Source organism: Astatotilapia calliptera, chromosome 12 (assembly GCF_900246225.1).
Source record: "Astatotilapia calliptera chromosome 12, fAstCal1.2, whole genome shotgun sequence".
Classification (NCBI taxonomy): domain Eukaryota; kingdom Metazoa; phylum Chordata; class Actinopteri; order Cichliformes; family Cichlidae; genus Astatotilapia; species Astatotilapia calliptera.
Genome location: NC_039313.1, coordinates 36368511 through 36386955, shown reverse-complemented (window position 1 = coordinate 36386955; position 18445 = coordinate 36368511). Strand labels below are relative to the sequence as shown.

The following is an 18445-nucleotide window of genomic DNA, read 5'->3' as shown; positions in this document are numbered from 1 at the left end:
GTGTGTGTGTGTGTGTCTGTATGTGTGTGTGTGTGTGTCTGTATGTGGGTGTGTGTCTGTATGTGCGTGTGTGTGTGTGTCTGTGTGTGTGTGTGTGTCTGTGTGTGCGTGTGTGTCTGTATGTGTGTGTGTGTGTGTGTCTGTATGTGCGTGTGTGTGTGTGTCTGTGTGTGTGGCAGACAGATATATCCCTTGAAGGAATGCTGTGTGTGCACAAGCAGAAAGTGATCTGCTTTTACAATGATGCCATGAACTTCACAACACATTTTGTGTGTGTGTGTAGATTGTATATCTGTTTCTGTGAGGCCTTGTTGTCTGGTCATCACCTTTTAAAAAGCCGTGTGTTCTCGCTGCGGTTTTGTCACACTGGTCGGCGTGTCTCGGTCACACGCCGTGACATTTGGCAGTGGGCGTGACCCACGGGGGTACAGCGTGCAGGCTTGCTGTAGTGAAGCTTTCAGCGCCTAATGCGTGCTGAATGTATGGCTGATGCCGTCTTCACAGTGTGAAACAGCGCTGTGAGGTTTCATTTGGGTTCAGTGTAAGCCAATAGCTAACATCTGAGCAGGCCGTCGGTGGACCAGCCTTCTCCCTGTGGTCTGCAGCTATCCTCAGCTGGGCAAAGATCTGCAGGTGAGGAACAGGTGTGCCAGCACCAGCCCTGGGCAGCTACGCCCACTTCTGGGTGGAGGTGAGCACAGTTACCCACATTCATGCTCACTCATACTGACCGACCGTCCGTCCGACAGACGTTGCAGGGATATAGACATGCCGGCGTGTCACTGTCACGGACCCAGCTCTGGGGACTCGGGGTCCGTGAGAAGTGTGGACTATTATCGCTATTATTATTATTATTGGTATTATTTGGTGGGTGCTCTGTTCTGCTGTCTGGGGTTTTGTTCCATGTGTCTATGTATGTGTATGTGTGTGGGTGTGGGTGTGTGTGTGGTTGTGGCTGTGGCCAGGAGGCCGGGCTACAGCACCGTCAGGCCTGTGGATGATTGGCCACGCCCAAGGAGGATGCCACACACCTGCAGCGGATCAGCGTCAGCGGAGGGAGCTACTTAATGGTGTGGTGAAGCCTCCACCGGCGCGGGATCACTGCGTGAGACTCCACGTCAGTCTTCCAGTTTAGGGTTAGTCTTTGAGTGCATGCCTGTGTTGCACCCTCAGAGAGACATGACTCCACTCTCCTGTTTTTTGCAACTTTATTCTCCTCAGTTCAGGTTTGGAGTTTACAGGCAGCATAGCCTATCATCAGCAAAACATCGCTGTCTCACGTCTCAGACACTGTTTTTTCTTCTGCGCTTACTGATGACATCACACGCCTGAACTCTGACCTCCTGGAGCCAGTAAACTACAAAAGTTAACTAGAAATGTGTCCAAAAACAAAACACAATTAAATAAGAATAGTCTTTAAAGATTTTCCCAACGATTCAGAAAAATGTAAGTTTTATAACTACTTTTAGAGCGCAACACCCTCCCCCACAAAAGAAAAATGTTGCCACACATTTTCTTTCTAATCTTTGACATTTTACCAAAAATAGAACATTTAACCGAAGATGAGCGAGCAAACAAGTATTTCCACACATATTACACATTCCTGGGAGAGAGGTTATACCATCTCTTAGTATCTCAGGACAAGTCTCTCATGGTCACGATACAAAACTAAATGTTCATAGTCCTTTTGTACTGAAGGGTGGGTTATCCCTCGAAGTATTGGTGGGCCCGCCGAATCTTCGCAGTGGGACAAGGAGAATACCATTTACACCCCAACATCATGTGATTACACACTTCAAAACCATGAGTTCATTAAACCTGTATTGTACCCACTACTGTCTTAACTCTTTGACGCTAGAATGATAAACCTTCCCTCTATTTATTATAGTAATAATGCTCAGAGTACCTGTTTCTCTTTTAACTGTGTGTCAATACCACATCAACATGAACTGCAACTGTAATGTTACGCTTAGATTAAACTCTCTTGTGAAGTTGACTCTGTGTTTTTCTGTTATATCTATTGATACTGTAAAGGATACATGAATGATGGTGGGACAGAGGAATGATGGATGGATGGATGTTCACACTGACAGGGCACGTGCTCCATTGCTGGACGGTTGGCTAGCCTAGTTTTTCATATGTGTAGACACGCCGGGGCTGTCTCATTCTCTTTGGCTTGTGCCTCCATGTCTCAGCATCACTCTGCTCACTCTCGGGTCCAACAGCTGGAGCTTCAACCTCCTCCTCCAAACTGCGTCTCTCCTCCACCTGTTCCTCTTCAGGATGCCCCTGTGCTCTGAAAGCAGGCTCAGACTTCTCTCCGAGTGCGTCACTCCGGGGGCAGAAATCCTCTGTTTCTGGGTTGAGGGGTGGATCGGCATATCTGAGTGCTGTCCACATGTGACAGTCATCTTCACTAGAACTGCCTGTGTCTGTTTGGTCAGTATCGGGCTTGGTCTGATGGTGTCTTCTTGCTGACTGTCTCTGTTTGTTTCCACGGCTTTTCTCTTTCAGGCTGCTTTCGCACACCCCAGACTCGTCAACCAGGTAAGGACACGGCAACAGTAGGTTACGGTGTAACACTCGTCTTCTTCCTGTTCCCTGCAATGGCTCAACCACATACACTGGACTATCAGGACCTTTCCTCTCGGTGATGACATGAATCATATCCTCCCAATAGCTGCGCAGTTTCCCAGGACCTCCTCTGGGTGTGAGATTTCTCACCAAGACATGGTCACCTGGCTGAAGCACAGAGCTCCATGCACGTCGATTGTAGTTTTTCTGTCCCCTTCTTGCAATCTTTCTCATGTTCTGCCTCGCAATTGCGTAGACCTCTTGCATAACTCCTCTCCATTTCTCTGCATAGCCAATGTGTGATTGACTCTTCTCTTCTTCTCTTTTTGGGACGAGCAGGTCGATAGGCAAGGTTGGTTCACGGCCAAAGAGAAGGAAGAATGGAGAAAATCCTGTTGCTTCGTGCACAGTCGAGTTGTAGGCATGAACTACTTTGTTCAAATGGTCTTTCCATCTTGACTTCTGAGATTCATCAAGTGTCCGGAGCATACCTAGGAGTGTCCTATTGAAGCGCTCTGCGGGATTGGCCTGTGGGTGATACGGGGAGGTACGAGAATGGCTGATACCGCAGTAGCCTTGAAGCTTGCGGAAAAGATTGTTCTCAAATTCTTTCCCCTGGTCACGGTGTATTTTGGATGGGAAACCGAAGCGCATGATAAAGTTATCAAAGAGCTTACTTCCCAGACTTGTCCTTTGTCGCTTATGCCTGGGCATATTTGGTGAAATGATCCACAACTACGAGTATGTATTCTTCACCTCCTGTGCACTTGTCCAAATGCAGATAGTCAATGGATATCATCTCAAACGGCGCAGAGGTTTCAATGCTCTGAATTGGTGTTCTGGTTATTCTGTTAGGCTTCTTCTTCTTTATACAGCGACACACCTGAGTGGCATAGTGCTCCATTTCCTGCCTCATTTTAGGCCAGAAGAAGCGCTCCCTGGTGAGAGCAACCATCCTGTCTGCTCCTAAATGTCCCATCTCCCCATGTAGATTTTTATAGACCATGGGCTTTAATGAGTCAGGAACAACTAACTGCATTCTCCTTGTGGTCTCACGCCTCAGAATGCCATCTCCATCAATCTGCAAATGAAGAAGAAGGTACCTAACTGCCTCACTCGCCGCCATCTTTTCTTTATGCTTCAGGTAGTGTGTTCTTTTCAGGGACAAAACTCGGTTTATGGCTATGTCTGCATCCTGGGCTTCTCTGATGTCGTCAACTGCAAATGGCTGAATTGGTTCTGAGATGGCACGGTGGTCAGCACTGTTGCCGCACAGCAAGAAGGTCCTGAGTTCAATTCCACCATCAGGCCGGGGTCTTTCTGCATTGAGTTTGCATGTTCTCCCCGTGTTTGCGTGGGTTCCCTCTGGGGACTCCAGCTTCCTCCCACTGTCCAAAGACATGCAGCTTGTGGGGATAGGTTAATTGGAAAAATCCAAATTGCCATTAGGTGCGAGTGAATGTGAGTGCGAATGGTTGTCTGTACCTGTGTGTTGGCCCTGTGACAGACTGGCGACCTGTCCAGGGTGTACCCTGCCTCTCGCCCTATGACAGATGGGATAGGCTCCAGTGCCCCCTGAGAAGCGGATGGATGGTTCTGAGATGATGCATCCCTCTGGAAGCGCGTTGACATTACAGGTGACAGCTTTCCCAACACATTCAATGGCATCCTGCTGACATTCCTCTGTGCATTCCTGCATGATGGCTTTAATGGGCTTTCCTCTTCTTGATAAGTAATCTACATCTTGATTCGCTGCCCCTGGCCTGTACTTAAGAGTGAACCGATAATCTGCCAGCTCCGCCACCCAGCGGTGTCCAGCTGCATTAAGTTTCGCTGACTTCATGATGTATGTTATTGTCACTGTACACAGTAAAATGAGGTGCATGGGGGGTGCTATGGAGCCGCGGATCAAGATGGCAGCATAAAGTGGTTGCTCCGTGTAACCTGCATGAACAACCAAAAACTAGAAACTTAATTGCTATTGGAAAATGTCAAAAACGACTAATCTTAAGGACTGTGATATTTTCACCCCAAAAACGCGGTTCCCAAAAACCAGTTAAAACCGATATTTTGGCAATGCCTGAAAACAGCGAGGGAGCTGCTAGCGCTAGTAGCATGGGTGACCTTAGCACGGTGTTAGCTGAACTTCGGTCGTTGCGCTCCGAGTTTAGTGTATTCGGAACTAAACTGGACAGCATAGATAACCATATGGGCGAAATGACGAAGCCAGTTGCTGCTTTGGAGACAAACACGATGGAGGTAAAGCAAAATGTTGCTGCAAATGCTACACGACTAGTGGAAGCTGAAAATAGAATAATGTCGGCAGTGGAGCTCCTGGGAAAGAGCGTGGCCGATCTCAGCAGTGCCATGAAGCGGATATCCTACCTGGAGGCAAAAACCGACGACCTGGAGAACCGGGGCCGAAGGAAGAACCTGCGGCTATTTGGCCTCCGGGAGGGCGCCGAGGGTCAGCGGCCACTGCTGGAGTTTATAAGGGAGATGTTACCGTGCTGGCTTGAGGCCGACAGATTGTTCGTTATTGAGAGGGCTCACCGCATCCTAGCACCTCCAAAGCCAAACCAACACAGAGCTGTCCTTATCCGATTCCTGAACTTCCAAGATCGGGAGTTTGTTTTCCGCTCCACAAAACACAGTAACATCGAGCACGACGGAAACAAACTCTTTTTTGCCCAAGATTTCTCAGCTGAGACCATCCGGCAGCGAACGGAGTTCAACGCGATCAGAAAAGTGTTTGCCGACGAAGGAGTGTTCCGCGGTTTTCAATATAATCCATGCAAGATGAGGATCCTCAACGATGGGAAGATACGCCTGTTTTCATCTCCAAAGGAGGCCAAGGATTTCCACCGTAGACACACTGGACAGGACTAACTGTAGCGGTGAGCGTTTCACTCCCTGAACTGCAGAATCAGCTGCTCATAACTAATAGACGAGCTGTAAAAATCTGTATTTTCACTCAGTTATAATATTTGGCTTTTTGCTACTCATTGACTTGCCATGTTATTGGACACAGGAAGTATTTTTTTTTCTTTTTTAGAGCTTCTTCCATTACGTTTTAATAACGCCACTACAAACGTAATTTTTTGTTTGTTTGTTTTTCCTTTTTCTCTCTTTCTCCCTCTTGAACACAACAATGTTACCTACTTTGGTTTAACTTTTATCCTTTCAAGTGGGATTCTGTAAGTTACAAAAAGGACACTGCCATGGAATTATTCTAATTTAGTGGCTAGTCTGATATGTTAACACATATGGGTTTGTTATGTTTATGTTATGTTTGAATATGGTGTATGCATGGTTGACGGACACCACTGTTGCCTTAGTTGGGTTGGGTTCTTGTAGTTCAGCTATTCCCCTTTGTAGTGGAATAGCACAGCCCCTAGTTTACTACTCTGAGTAAGGGAAGGGGGGGACTTTAAGTGTTATGGGTCAATGCCAGGGTTTTTTTTCTCTATTTATTTCTCTATGGCTCAGCTTCGGCGCCTAATAAGCTCATCACTGGACCCACTTCAGTTTGCCTACCAGCCTGGCATTGGAGCGGATGATGCCGTCATTCACCTCCTACATCGTTCCCTCGCTCACCTGGAGACCGCTGGAAGCACTGTGAGAATCATGTTCTTTGATTTCTCCAGTGCCTTCAACACTATTCTTCCCTCGGTTCTAAAGGACAAGCTGGTGAACTCTGGAGTGGACCATCACCTCACTACCTGGATCCTGGACTACCTCACCGACCGACCACAGTATGTGAGGACTCAGGGCTGTGTGTCGGACAGGGTCGTCTGCAGTACGGGGGCCCCACAGGGAACGGTTCTGGCTCCGTTCCTCTTCACCATCTACACTGCAGACTTCTCCCACAATTCCACCCAGTGCTTCCTGCAGAAGTTCTCTGATGACTCTGCAATAGTCGGCCTCATCACTGATGGGGACGACAAGGAGTACAGAGGACTGACTCAAGACTTTGTGGACTGGTGCCAGCTGAACTACCTCCAGATCAACGCCAGTAAAACCAAGGAGCTGGTGGTAGACTTCCGCAGGCACAAGCATTCTCCACTGCAACCACTGAACATCCAGGGTATGGACATTGAGGCTGTGGACAGCTACAGGTACCTTGGTGTTCATCTGAACAACAGACTGGACTGGACTCATAACTCAGACGCCCTCTACAGGAAAGGGCAGAGCAGGCTGTACCTGCTGCGGAGACTCAGGTCGTTTGGAGTGGAGGGCCCACTCCTGAAGACCTTCTATGACTCTGTTGTGGCTTCTGCTATCTTTTATGGTGTGGTCTGCTGGGGCGGCAGCATCTCTGCTGGGGACAGGAAGAGACTGAACAGGGTGATCCGAAGGGCCAGCTCTGTTCTAGGATGCCCTCTGGACCCAGTGGAGGTGGTGAGTGACAGGAGAACGGCGGCTAAGCTGTCATCCCTGTTGGACAACATCTCCCACCCCATGCAGCAGACTGTGACAGCACTGAGCAGCTCCTTCAGTGGGAGACTGCGGCATCCACGGTGTGGGACGGAGAGATTTCGCAGGTCTTTCCTCCCCACTGCTGTCAGACTCCATAATAAAGACTTTAACTGATCAAGCACACACATCCATACATATGCAATAATACTAAGTGCAATAATCCTTTCTGGCATCGTTGTATTTTACTCAGTTGTATATAGTATTTGTATTTGTATTCTATTTTTATCTTATTGTATATTTATTTTATTTTATTCTACTGTATATAGTATTTTATTCTATTCTGTACAGTTGTGTACTGTATTTATTCTTATTGTATTCTAATTTTTGCCTCATAACTTTTGCACTGTCCACTTCCTGCTGTGACAAAACAAATTTCCCACGTGTGGGACTAATAAAGGTTATCTTATCTTATCTTATCTTATCTTATTTTATTTTATTCAAAGTTTACTTGTCACTTTTGTTTACTTGACATCAGCATCACGTGTTGTTATCTTAATATTACAGAATGAAAACTCCAAGTATGGACCAACTAAACACCCGCAATATCTCTGACATAAAAGTCACTAGTTGGAATGTCCGGGGTCTCAGGAAACTGATCAAACTGAAACAGGTTATAAGCAGGATCAAGCAATTGAAATCAAAAATAGTTTTTCTTCAAGAAACACATCTGACGGACTGTGAACTAAAGTCTGTGAGGAACAGATGGCCTGGCCAGGTGATCCACGCATCATACAATAACTATGCGAGAGGTGTAATTATTTTGATTCATAGAAGCATACCATCCCAAATGACGAAAATAATAAAAGACCCTGCTGGTAGGTACGTACTCACTCAGGGTACCATCCTTTCTATTACTTTAAACTTGGTGAGTCTCAATGGCCCAAATGAAAATAAGCCCAAATTTATTGAAGATCTGTTTCTTACTTTATCTGCTTTGCAAGGACTGTATATGCTTGGAGGAGACTTTAACTGTACTCTCAATCCGAGTATAGATCGCTCAACAGGTTCAGATACATATAAAGCACAAACTAGACAACTAATAAATCGATTTATATCAGATATCAACTTGGTAGAAGTATGGAGAGAACAAAATCCTGATAAATAGAATTCTCCTGTCATTCAAGTATACATAAATCCCGCTCACGTATAGATTACTTTCTTGTCTCAAGAGAACGTTTATCAAGGATCAAACAGTGTCAGCATAGTGATCAGTGATCATGCAGCTATCTCACTGAGTATCCATCTAGGAAAGTTTATCCATAACCCCCCTCGCTGGCGGCTTCAAACAAAATGGCTGCAGAATCCTGAATTTGTTAAATTTATAGAGGAGAAAACAGAAAATTACTTTGAGTTAAATACAGATCAAACTTGTGCCTTAGTGAGATGGGAAGGATTCAAAGCATATATTAGAGGTGAAATTCTTAGCTTTACGAGTACAAAGAATAAACAGCAAAGAAAGCGAATGGAAACCCTGGATAAACAGATTAAATCTTTGGAATTAGACTTAAACGTTAGTTACGATTCAACAAAACAAAGTGAGTTGCTACATCTGAGAACTGAATATAATAAATTATCATCTGATGCAGCAGCAAAAAGTCTAATGTCGCTGAAGCAATATTATTATGACCAAGGAGAGAAAGCAGGTAGACTTTTGGCATGGAGAATTAAAAAAAATACAGAGTGAAAGAGCAATTAATAGTATAAAGACCTCTTCAGGGAATATAACAGTAGATCCATTGGAAATTAATGACAGCTTTAGAGAATTTTATGATAAATTGTATAAATCAGAATGTGCTCAAACCTCAGGAGAACAGGACATATTCTTAGATCAACTTCAGTTTCAGACGCTAACAGAAAACACAGTGGATTGTCAGCGAGCCGCCTTAGTCTCTCAGCCACCTCCTGGATGCTTTGCAGATTTCAGGATTTGTGCCCCTTCCCTATTTTGATCATACAACAAGTATGGACAAAGTGTAGCCTGTAATAAGTAAGACATGTGGCACAGGGGAGTTAGCTCAAATGGTAGAGCGCTCGCTTAGCATGCGAGAGGTAGCGGGATCGACGCCCGCATTCTCCATTTGACACTTTGCTAGTCAGTGTCCCAATTGAATGCATGTGGCTTCCTTTGGCAAATCTTTATTTCACAGGTGTCGAACTCCAGGCCTCGAGGGCCGGTGTCCTGCAGGTTTCAGATGTATTCTTGATCCATCATAGGGGATTCAAATGGCTAAATTACCTCCTCAACATTTCTTGAAGTTCTCCAGAGGCCTGGTAATGAACTAATCATTTGATTCAGGTGTGTTGACCCAGGGTTATACCTAAAACCTGCAGGACACCGGCCCTCGAGGCCTGATGTTGTACACCCCAGGTTTATTTGCACTTCTCCGCTCACTACCTTTCAGGTACTACCATGTTAACGCTGGCTTCAAACCTCATCAATCTTTGACCATATGAAGTGATTGTCTCCCCTCTTACCCTCACAATACTGGCCGATGGCAGCAAAGAGTCCCCCGGCCCAGTCTGACATCTCTTTTCTCCAGAAGCAGCTGAAAGGGGCTTCCAGTGACACTCTCCTGGCGTACTGCGTAGGGCCCAGACTTGAATCGCTCGGAAATGTCTCGTGTGAGTTACGATTGCACCAAAGGGTCTTGTTGTAGTTGACAAGCCCAGAAAACATTGAAAGGGGGGTGTTGTGATTAGTTCCACCTGAGCTGAGGCTCCGTATGGCACGATGAAGCTGCAGTGCTCAACCCTCAATGGGGAATTAGCTCAAATGGTAGAGCGCTCGCTTTGCATGTGAGAGGCAGCGGGATCGATACCCGCATTCTCCAGGACACTTTTGGACATCCGCGAGGAGACCCAAAGCCATGCGTGTAGCCAATCCATTGGGTGTGGGTGGAGAACAAATTCAGGGGTGATTTGTCACACAAGGATAGCAGCAAGTGCGAAAGGCAAGCTTTAGAAGATGGTAGTGAGAGCTGCTCTGATGTGTGGCACAGATGGAGTCTGCAGAGTTGAAGATGATAAGCTTTTGCTTGGGAGTGTCCAGGATGGAACAGATGTGAAATGACCACGTGCGAGGGACAGCTGGGGTTGAGCCGTTTGCAGACGACGTTAGGCCAGCAAGGCTGAGGTGATTTGCACATGTGCAGAGGAGGGATATAAGATATACTGGGAAAAGGGTGTTAAATACGGAGCGGCTGGGCAGGAGAATAAGAGAAAGACCAAAGACAACGTTCATAGACGTAGCCAAGTAGGACATGCAGAGGGTTGGTGTGACAGAGGAGAATGCTAGGGGCAGGGTGAGATGGAGGCAGACGATCCACTCTGGCAACCCCCAAGAAGAACAGGCTCAAAGAAGAAGCCAGCATCACTCCAGGCTTCTACCAAAGTGTTACGCAGCCCCTCGTCGGGGATCTGGAGTCAATCTCCCTGCGTCCATACACCAGCGATCAGCTCACACATTATCCCTCGTCAATTCCCAATGCTACTGGCAAAGAGCGGTGTGCGGCAGATGAGGTGGCCGAGAGGTTAAGGCGATGGACTGCTAATCCATTGTGCTGTGCACGCGTGGGTTCGAATCCCATCCTCGTCGAGAGCTCTTTCTGCTTATGTTGATGCATCTTGTCAGGGTAAGATTGGCTGCCAAAGCAGGCATGATGCAATGCTCTTCTTTGGCTCAGTATTCATTTTAATTCACCATGTGGTCTTGTTGCACAGGTCATGTTAAAGACAATGGTCTGCTAATACAGTAGTAGAAAGACGTTCTGCTTCCAGAATAGCAACATTCCTAATGGCCAACTTGCCCTACACTGAAAACCAAGGGGAGGAGGTCGGTAAGCATATTGATTAGAACCACCTCCCTCAGTTGGCTTCATTCAATGTGAATTAGCAGTGGCTCTAGTCCACAGTCCCTTGGATGTCCAGTCTCCTCAGTCTGTCTCTAAGGCTGATGGCATTCAGTCACGTTAGCATGACAGTGGATTGTCAGCGAGCCGCCTTAGTCTCTCAGCCACCTCCTGGGCGCTTTGCAGATTTCAGGATTTGTGCCCCTTCCCTATTTTGATCATACAACAAGTATGGACAAAGTGTAGCCTGTAATAAGTAAGACATGTGGCACAGGGGAGTTAGCTCAAATGGTAGAGCGCTCGCTTAGCATGCGAGAGGTAGCGGGATCGACGCCCGCATTCTCCATTTGACACTTTGCTAGTCAGTGTCCCAATTGAATGCATGTGGCTTCCTTTGGCAAATCTTTATTTCACAGGTGTCGAACTCCAGGCCTCGAGGGCCGGTGTCCTGCAGGTTTCAGATGTATTCTTGATCCATCATAGGGGATTCAAATGGCTAAATTACCTCCTCAACATTTCTTGAAGTTCTCCAGAGGCCTGGTAATGAACTAATCATTTGATTCAGGTGTGTTGACCCAGGGTTATACCTAAAACCTGCAGGACACCGGCCCTCGAGGCCTGATGTTGTAGACCCCAGGTGTATTTGCACTTCTCCGCTCACTACCTTTCAGGTACTACCATGTTAACGCTGGCTTCAAACCTCATCAATCTTTGACCATATGAAGTGATTGTGTCCCCTCTTACCCTCACAATACTGGCCGATGGCAGCAAAGAGTCCCCCGGCCCAGTCTGACATCTCTTTTCTCCAGAAGCAGCTGAAAGGGGCTTCCAGTGACACTCTCCTGGCGTACTGCGTAGGGCCCAGACTTGAATCGCTCGGAAATGTCTCGTGTGAGTTACGATTGCACCAAAGAGTCTTGTTGTAGTTGACAAGCCCAGAAAACATTGAAAGGGGGGTGTTGTGATTAGTTCCACCTGAGCTGAGGCTCCGTATGGCACGATGAAGCTGCAGCGCTCAAGCCTCAATGGGGAATTAGCTCAAATGGAAGAGCGCTCGCTTTGCATGTGAGAGGCAGCGGGATCGATACCCGCATTCTCCAGGACACTTTTGGACATCTGCGAGGAGACCCAAAGCCATGCGTGTAGCCAATCCATTGGGTGTGGGTGGAGAGCAAATTCAGGGGTGATTTGTCACACAAGGATAGCAGCAAGTGCGAAAGGCAAGCTTTAGAAGATGGTAGTGAGAGCTGCTCTGATGTGTGGCACAGATGGAGTCTGCAGAGTTGAAGATGATAAGCTTTTGCTTGGGAGTGTCCAGGATGGAACAGATGTGAAATGACCACGTGCGAGGGACAGCTGGGGTTGAGCCGTTTGCAGACGACGTTAGGCCAGCAAGGCTGAGGTGATTTGCACATGTGCAGAGGAGGGATATAAGATATACTGGGAAAAGGGTGTTAAATACGGAGCGGCTGGGCAGGAGAATAAGAGAAAGACCAAAGACAACGTTCATAGACGTAGCCAAGTAGGACATGCAGAGGGTTGGTGTGACAGAGGAGAATGCTAGGGGCAGGGTGAGATGGAGGCAGACGATCCACTCTGGCAACCCCCAAGAAGAACAGGCTCAAAGAAGAAGCCAGCATCACTCCAGGCTTCTACCAAAGTGTTACGCAGCCCCTCGTCGGGGATCTGGAGTCAATCTCCCTGCGTCCATACACCAGCGATCAGCTCACACATTATCCCTCGTCAATTCCCAATGCTACTGGCAAAGAGCGGTGTGCGGCAGATGAGGTGGCCGAGAGGTTAAGGCGATGGACTGCTAATCCATTGTGCTGTGCACGCGTGGGTTCGAATCCCATCCTCGTCGAGAGCTCTTTCTGCTTATGTTGATGCATCTTGTCAGTGTAAGATTGGCTGCCAAAGCAGGCATGATGCAATGCTCTTCTTTGGCTCAGTATTCACTTTAGTTCACCATGTGGTCTTGTTGCACAGGTCATGTTAAAGACAATGGTCTGCTAATACAGTAGCAGAAAGACGTTCTGCTTCCAGAATAGCAACATTCCTAATGGCCAACTTGCCCTACACTGAAAACCAAGGGGAGGAGGTCGGTAAGCATATTGATTAGAACCACCTCCCTCAGTTGGCTTCATTCAATGTGAATTAGCAGTGGCTCTAGTCCACAGTCCCTTGGATGTCCAGTCTCCTCAGTCTGTCTCTAAGGCTGATGGCATTCAGTCACGTTAGCATGACAGTGGATTGTCAGCGAGCCGCCTTAGTCTCTCAGCCACCTCCTGGATGCTTTGCAGATTTCAGGATTTGTGCCCCTTCCCTATTTTGATCATACAACAAGTATGGACAAAGTGTAGCCTGTAATAAGTAAGACATGTGGCACAGGGGAGTTAGCTCAAATGGTAGAGCGCTCGCTTAGCATGCGAGAGGTAGCGGGATCGACGCCCGCATTCTCCATTTGACACTTTGCTAGTCAGTGTCCCAATTGAATGCATGTGGCTTCCTTTGGCAAATCTTTATTTCACAGGTGTCGAACTCCAGGCCTCGAGGGCCGGTGTCCTGCAGGTTTCAGATGTATTCTTGATCCATCATAGGGGATTCAAATGGCTAAATTACCTCCTCAACATTTCTTGAAGTTCTCCAGAGGCCTGGTAATGAACTAATCATTTGATTCAGGTGTGTTGACCCAGGGTTATACCTAAAACCTGCAGGACACCGGCCCTCGAGGCCTGATGTTGTACACCCCAGGTTTATTTGCACTTCTCCGCTCACTACCTTTCAGGTACTACCATGTTAACGCTGGCTTCAAACCTCATCAATCTTTGACCATATGAAGTGATTGTGTCCCCTCTTACCCTCACAATACTGGCCGATGGCAGCAAAGAGTCCCCCGGCCCAGTCTGACATCTCTTTTCTCCAGAAGCAGCTGAAAGGGGCTTCCAGTGACACTGTCCTGGCGTACTGCGTAGGGCCCAGACTTGAATCGCTCGGAAATGTCTCGTGTGAGTTACGATTGCACCAAAGAGTCTTGTTGTAGTTGACATGCCCAGAAAACATTGAAAGGGGGGTGTTGTGATTAGTTCCACCTGAGCTGAGGCTCCGTATGGCACGATGAAGCTGCAGTGCTCAGCTCAAAAGTTGATTCTGAAAACAGAGCCTTTCAGCACCGGCGGCGGGAGGCTGAATATATGTCTTCAAACATTGCTGGTAAACCCGTGTGTCTTATTTGTGGAGCTAATGTGGCTGTAATCAGAGGCGGATCCAGACATTTGAAACACCCGGGGCTTAGCCCTAAAGGGTAGTATGCATGTGGGATTTTTTTTTCTTTTTTGGGGGGGGGGGTTAGAAATGACTGAAAGATTAATTGGCTCTTTTTGGAGTTTTGTTCAAAAAAGAATGACGTCATATAGGGAGAAATATATACCAAATCTGCAGGACACCTTAAACTAGTTTTTTAATTAAGCAACGAGGCAGAACAAAGTCGGGGCTGTATCAAGACACGAGGACTAAACCCCAATTCAACCAGACCCAGAACTGATCCGGAATTAAAACAGGACTACAATAGTTCAAAATCAGGACTACTGAGGACTTAACCAAGACAGAACCAGAATCAGAACTAGATGATAGTACCACTAGAAATTATCATAGACCTGCACTATACGTATTTTTTAATTCTACCAAAGTCCACTATTTAGATTGAGAAAAGTTTATATAATTATTTAGCCTTGTTTTGCAAACAACTTAACTTAATAAATATAGAATTTGAAAAGTAACAAACCTAAAAAGAAACACTAGGTACGAGATACATGAGGACCTGTGATACGGTGATACTTTTGGTAAGCAACCATTTGACTAACATGTGTGTCTCACCTGCTCTTGTTCATCTGTTCTGTCCTCATTCTCCTCTCTCTCCCTCTTTGTGCTGACAATCATCAAATATACAGATATTTACAAACTCTTCAGATAAAAACACTTTTTTAATTGTAACATCAAATCAGACTAAATGTTTATTTTTTAGATAAATATAAAAACATATTTGTTAACTTTAAGAGTAAAGAGAGAAACTATCTGTATTTCTTAATTGCAAATGGCACCAAATTGTATTCAAAACTGAGCCACACTTATGGAGCTCCACAGTTCTTTTCCTGGTGTTTTGGTTGACATCTCTTGATTTTCCCATGTCACAGAAACAGGCTCTGTGTTTTGCCTTATATGCATCCACAGCTGTGCCACCAGTTTACTCACATGGACTCTACTAACCTATCAGAAGCTTCTTCAGCTCAGAATGGAATCGTCTGGAGTTTTCTTATTAATTAACAGTAAACTTAGTGTACATGTACTCCTAAATTTGATGAAAGTGATAAAAATAGAAGCTCTGTCTCTCTTTATTCTGACATTTAACTAATTCAAAAGATATTTCAATATTTATCTAAAACAAAAGTTTACTCTAAATTGATGTTGTACAGTAAAAATGTTCTTGTGTTTTCCATAAAGTGTAAATATCTGGTTTCAACTGTGAATATACTGCTGTGTATTGAAGTTCCTCTTGTTTTGCTTAGAAATATACTGAACAACATACAAAGCATAATATATAAAATACTACCAGAGTTGTTTCTTTGAAAGAAGCCCCTTATATCCATGCTTGTATATCAGTGCATTACTGAAGCCGATTTATTTAGCCGTGGAGGGAAACAACTGAAAATATGAAATAAACACACTTGTAAGCTAAGACTCTCTAAAGAAACAGCATTGTTGTTGTTTGGCTTTTCATTTCGCCATTTGTTGATTCACTTGAAGAGCGAGTAACGTAATATGGGTCAAGTGATCAGTTTGATATCAATCTTTCGTGATGCACCGTCATATTTACATTATTTGTACAGTACGAATGATTTGCTTTGGTACCTGGTCGAACTTCAGTTCCCCTCTGTCTGCCTGGCTCCGTTTCTCCAACAGCGCACTTGTAGGCAGCAGCTGCCCCGCCCCCTCGCTTAGTGCCTGAGCTCAGATCATACCAATATTAGGGGGGATTCACGCACAGTTGTAAATTCCCACAGTGTGCACTATGTGCTTCGAATATTGTGTGTAGTTTTTTGTTTTATACAGCTGTCAGCCAGGCATCTAACTATGAAAAAATTACACTCCAAAAGACCCCGGGCTTCTGACAAAACAACCCGGGCTTAAGCCCAGTAAGACACCCCCGCTCCGCCAATGGCTGTAATTAAGGGATTTAATTTAAGATGGCACTACGAGACAAAACGTCAGGATAAGCTGAAAAACCAAAATCCAGAGCAGAAACTACAGAAGGTAGAAGAGCTAAAGAAGAATCTTTGTACAATATAAAGCGCCTTGAGGCGACTGCTGTTGTGATTTGGCGCTATACAAATAAAATTGAATTGAATCTGACATTCCAGCAGATGATTTTCATCAGAGCAAAATCACAAAGTGAAGCTGTTGTGTCGCAAGTTTTATTGTAGCAGAGGAGCCAAATCAGCCCGGTACCACTCTGAAGAGCTGCATGATGAAGGTGTGCGACGTCTTCTGTCCAGACAAAATGCAGATTTTGGCAAATGTGAGCCTGAGCAGAAATACGATTGCTGATCGGGTTTGTGAGATGGCCACTGATTTAGGAACACAGTTGTGTGAAAGAAGCAAAAACTTCACTGCATACTCTCTTGCTGTGGATGAAAGCAGAGGCGGAGCCAGACATTTGAAACACCCGGGGCTTAGCCCTAAAGGGTAGTATGCATGTGGGATTTTTTTTTTTGGGGGGGGGGGGGGTTAGAAATGACTGAAAGATTAATTGGCTCTGTTTTGAGTTTTGTTCAAAAAAGAATGACTTCATATAGGGAAATATATATATCACACATGCAGGACACCTTAAACTAGTTTTTTAATTAAGCAGCAAGGCAGAACAAAGTTAGGGCTGTATCAAGACACGAGGACTAAACCCCGATTCAACCAGACGCAGAACTGATCCAGAATTAAAACAGGACTACAACAGTTCAAAATCAGGACTACTGAGGACTTAACCAAGACAGAACCAGAATCAGAACTAGATGATAGTACCACTAGAAATTATCATAGACCTGCACTATACGTATTTTTTAATTCTACCAAAGTCCACTATTTAGATTGAGAAAAGTTTATATAATTATTTAGCCTTGTTTTGCAAACAACTTAACTTAATAAATATAGAATTTGAAAAGTAACAAACCTAAAAAGAAACACTAGGTACGAGATACATGAGGACCTGTGATACGGTGATACTTTTGGTAAGCAACCATTTGACTAACATGTGTGTCTCACCTGCTCTTGTTCATCTGTTCTGTCCTCATTCTCCTCTCTCTCCCTCTTTGTGCTGACAATCATCAAATATACAGATATTTACAAACTCTTCAGATAAAAACACTTTTTTAATTGTAACATCAAATCAGACTAAATGTTTATTTTTTAGATAAATATAAAAACATATTTGTTAACTTTAAGAGTAAAGAGAGAAACTATCTGTATTTCTTAATTGCAAATGGCACCAAATTGTATTCAAAACTGAGCCACACTTATGGAGCTCCACAGTTCTTTTCCTGGTGTTTTGTTGACATCTCTTGATGTTCCCATGTCACAGAAACAGGCTCTGTGTTTTGCCTTATATGCATCCACAGCTGTGCCACCAGTTTACTCACATGGACTCTACTAACCTATCAGAAGCTTCTTCAGCTCAGAATGGAATCGTCTGGAGTTTCTTACTAATTAACAATAAACTTAGTGTATATGTACTCCTAAATTTGATGAAAGTGATAAAAAATAGACAGCTCTGTCTCTCTTTATTCTGACATTTAACTAATTCAAAAGATATTTCAATATTTATCTAAAACAAAAGTTTACTCTAAATTGATGTTGTACAGTAAAAATGTTTTATGTTTTCTCCATAAAGTGTAAATATCTGGTTACAAATGTAAATATCCTGCTGTGTACTGAAATCCCTCTTGTTTTGCATAGAAATATACTGAACAACATACAAAGCATAATATATAAAATAACATTTACCTGAGTTTTTTCTTTGAAAGAAGCCTCTAATGTCCATTCTTATATTTCAGTACATGTTCAGAAACAGCTCCGACGATGACGTCAACGTGTTTACGGAAGCGGTTGTGGGATTCATCGGGAAACTAGCGGATGATACCGTGGAGACAAAGACTATCACAACGTTTCCCAACCAGAAGCCGTGGGTGGATAAAACCATCCGCGACGCTCTGAGATCCCGCACCGCTGCCTACAACACGGGACTCATGACGGGGGACATGGACCCGTACAAAGCCGCGTCATATAACGTGCGGAGGGCGGTGAAAGAGGCGAAGCAGCGCTACGGGAGGAAACTAGAGTCACAACTCCAACAGAGTGACTCTAGGAGCCTGTGGCGGGGACTAAGGACAATAACGGACTATAAAGCACCAACAACCGGTATGACGAACGCGGCCGTGACTTTGGCAGACGAGCTGAACACTTTCTATGCTCGCTTCGAGGCTGCAGCTAAGGACTCC

General features: G+C 45.2%; 7 non-coding genes across 7 annotated transcripts; all 7 read left to right on the top strand.

The window, feature by feature from the left end:
* The first annotated feature begins 9057 nt into the window (after nt 1–9057).
* Nucleotides 9058–9130, top strand: trnaa-agc (transfer RNA alanine (anticodon AGC)). The gene has a single exon. It is a non-coding gene; the product is annotated as a tRNA-Ala (tRNA).
* A 681-nt stretch (nt 9131–9811) lies between these two features.
* trnaa-ugc (transfer RNA alanine (anticodon UGC)) lies at nt 9812–9884 on the top strand. Its single transcript has one exon. It is a non-coding gene; the product is annotated as a tRNA-Ala (tRNA).
* Nucleotides 9885–10566: 682 nt separating this feature from the next.
* On the top strand, nt 10567–10648 carry trnas-gcu (transfer RNA serine (anticodon GCU)). Its single transcript has one exon. It is a non-coding gene; the product is annotated as a tRNA-Ser (tRNA).
* Nucleotides 10649–11174: 526 nt separating this feature from the next.
* On the top strand, nt 11175–11247 carry trnaa-agc (transfer RNA alanine (anticodon AGC)). The gene has a single exon. It is a non-coding gene; the product is annotated as a tRNA-Ala (tRNA).
* Nucleotides 11248–11928: 681 nt separating this feature from the next.
* Nucleotides 11929–12001, top strand: trnaa-ugc (transfer RNA alanine (anticodon UGC)). Its single transcript has one exon. It is a non-coding gene; the product is annotated as a tRNA-Ala (tRNA).
* A 682-nt stretch (nt 12002–12683) lies between these two features.
* Nucleotides 12684–12765, top strand: trnas-gcu (transfer RNA serine (anticodon GCU)). The gene has a single exon. It is a non-coding gene; the product is annotated as a tRNA-Ser (tRNA).
* A 526-nt stretch (nt 12766–13291) lies between these two features.
* Nucleotides 13292–13364, top strand: trnaa-agc (transfer RNA alanine (anticodon AGC)). The gene has a single exon. It is a non-coding gene; the product is annotated as a tRNA-Ala (tRNA).
* Nucleotides 13365–18445: the final 5081 nt, after the last annotated feature.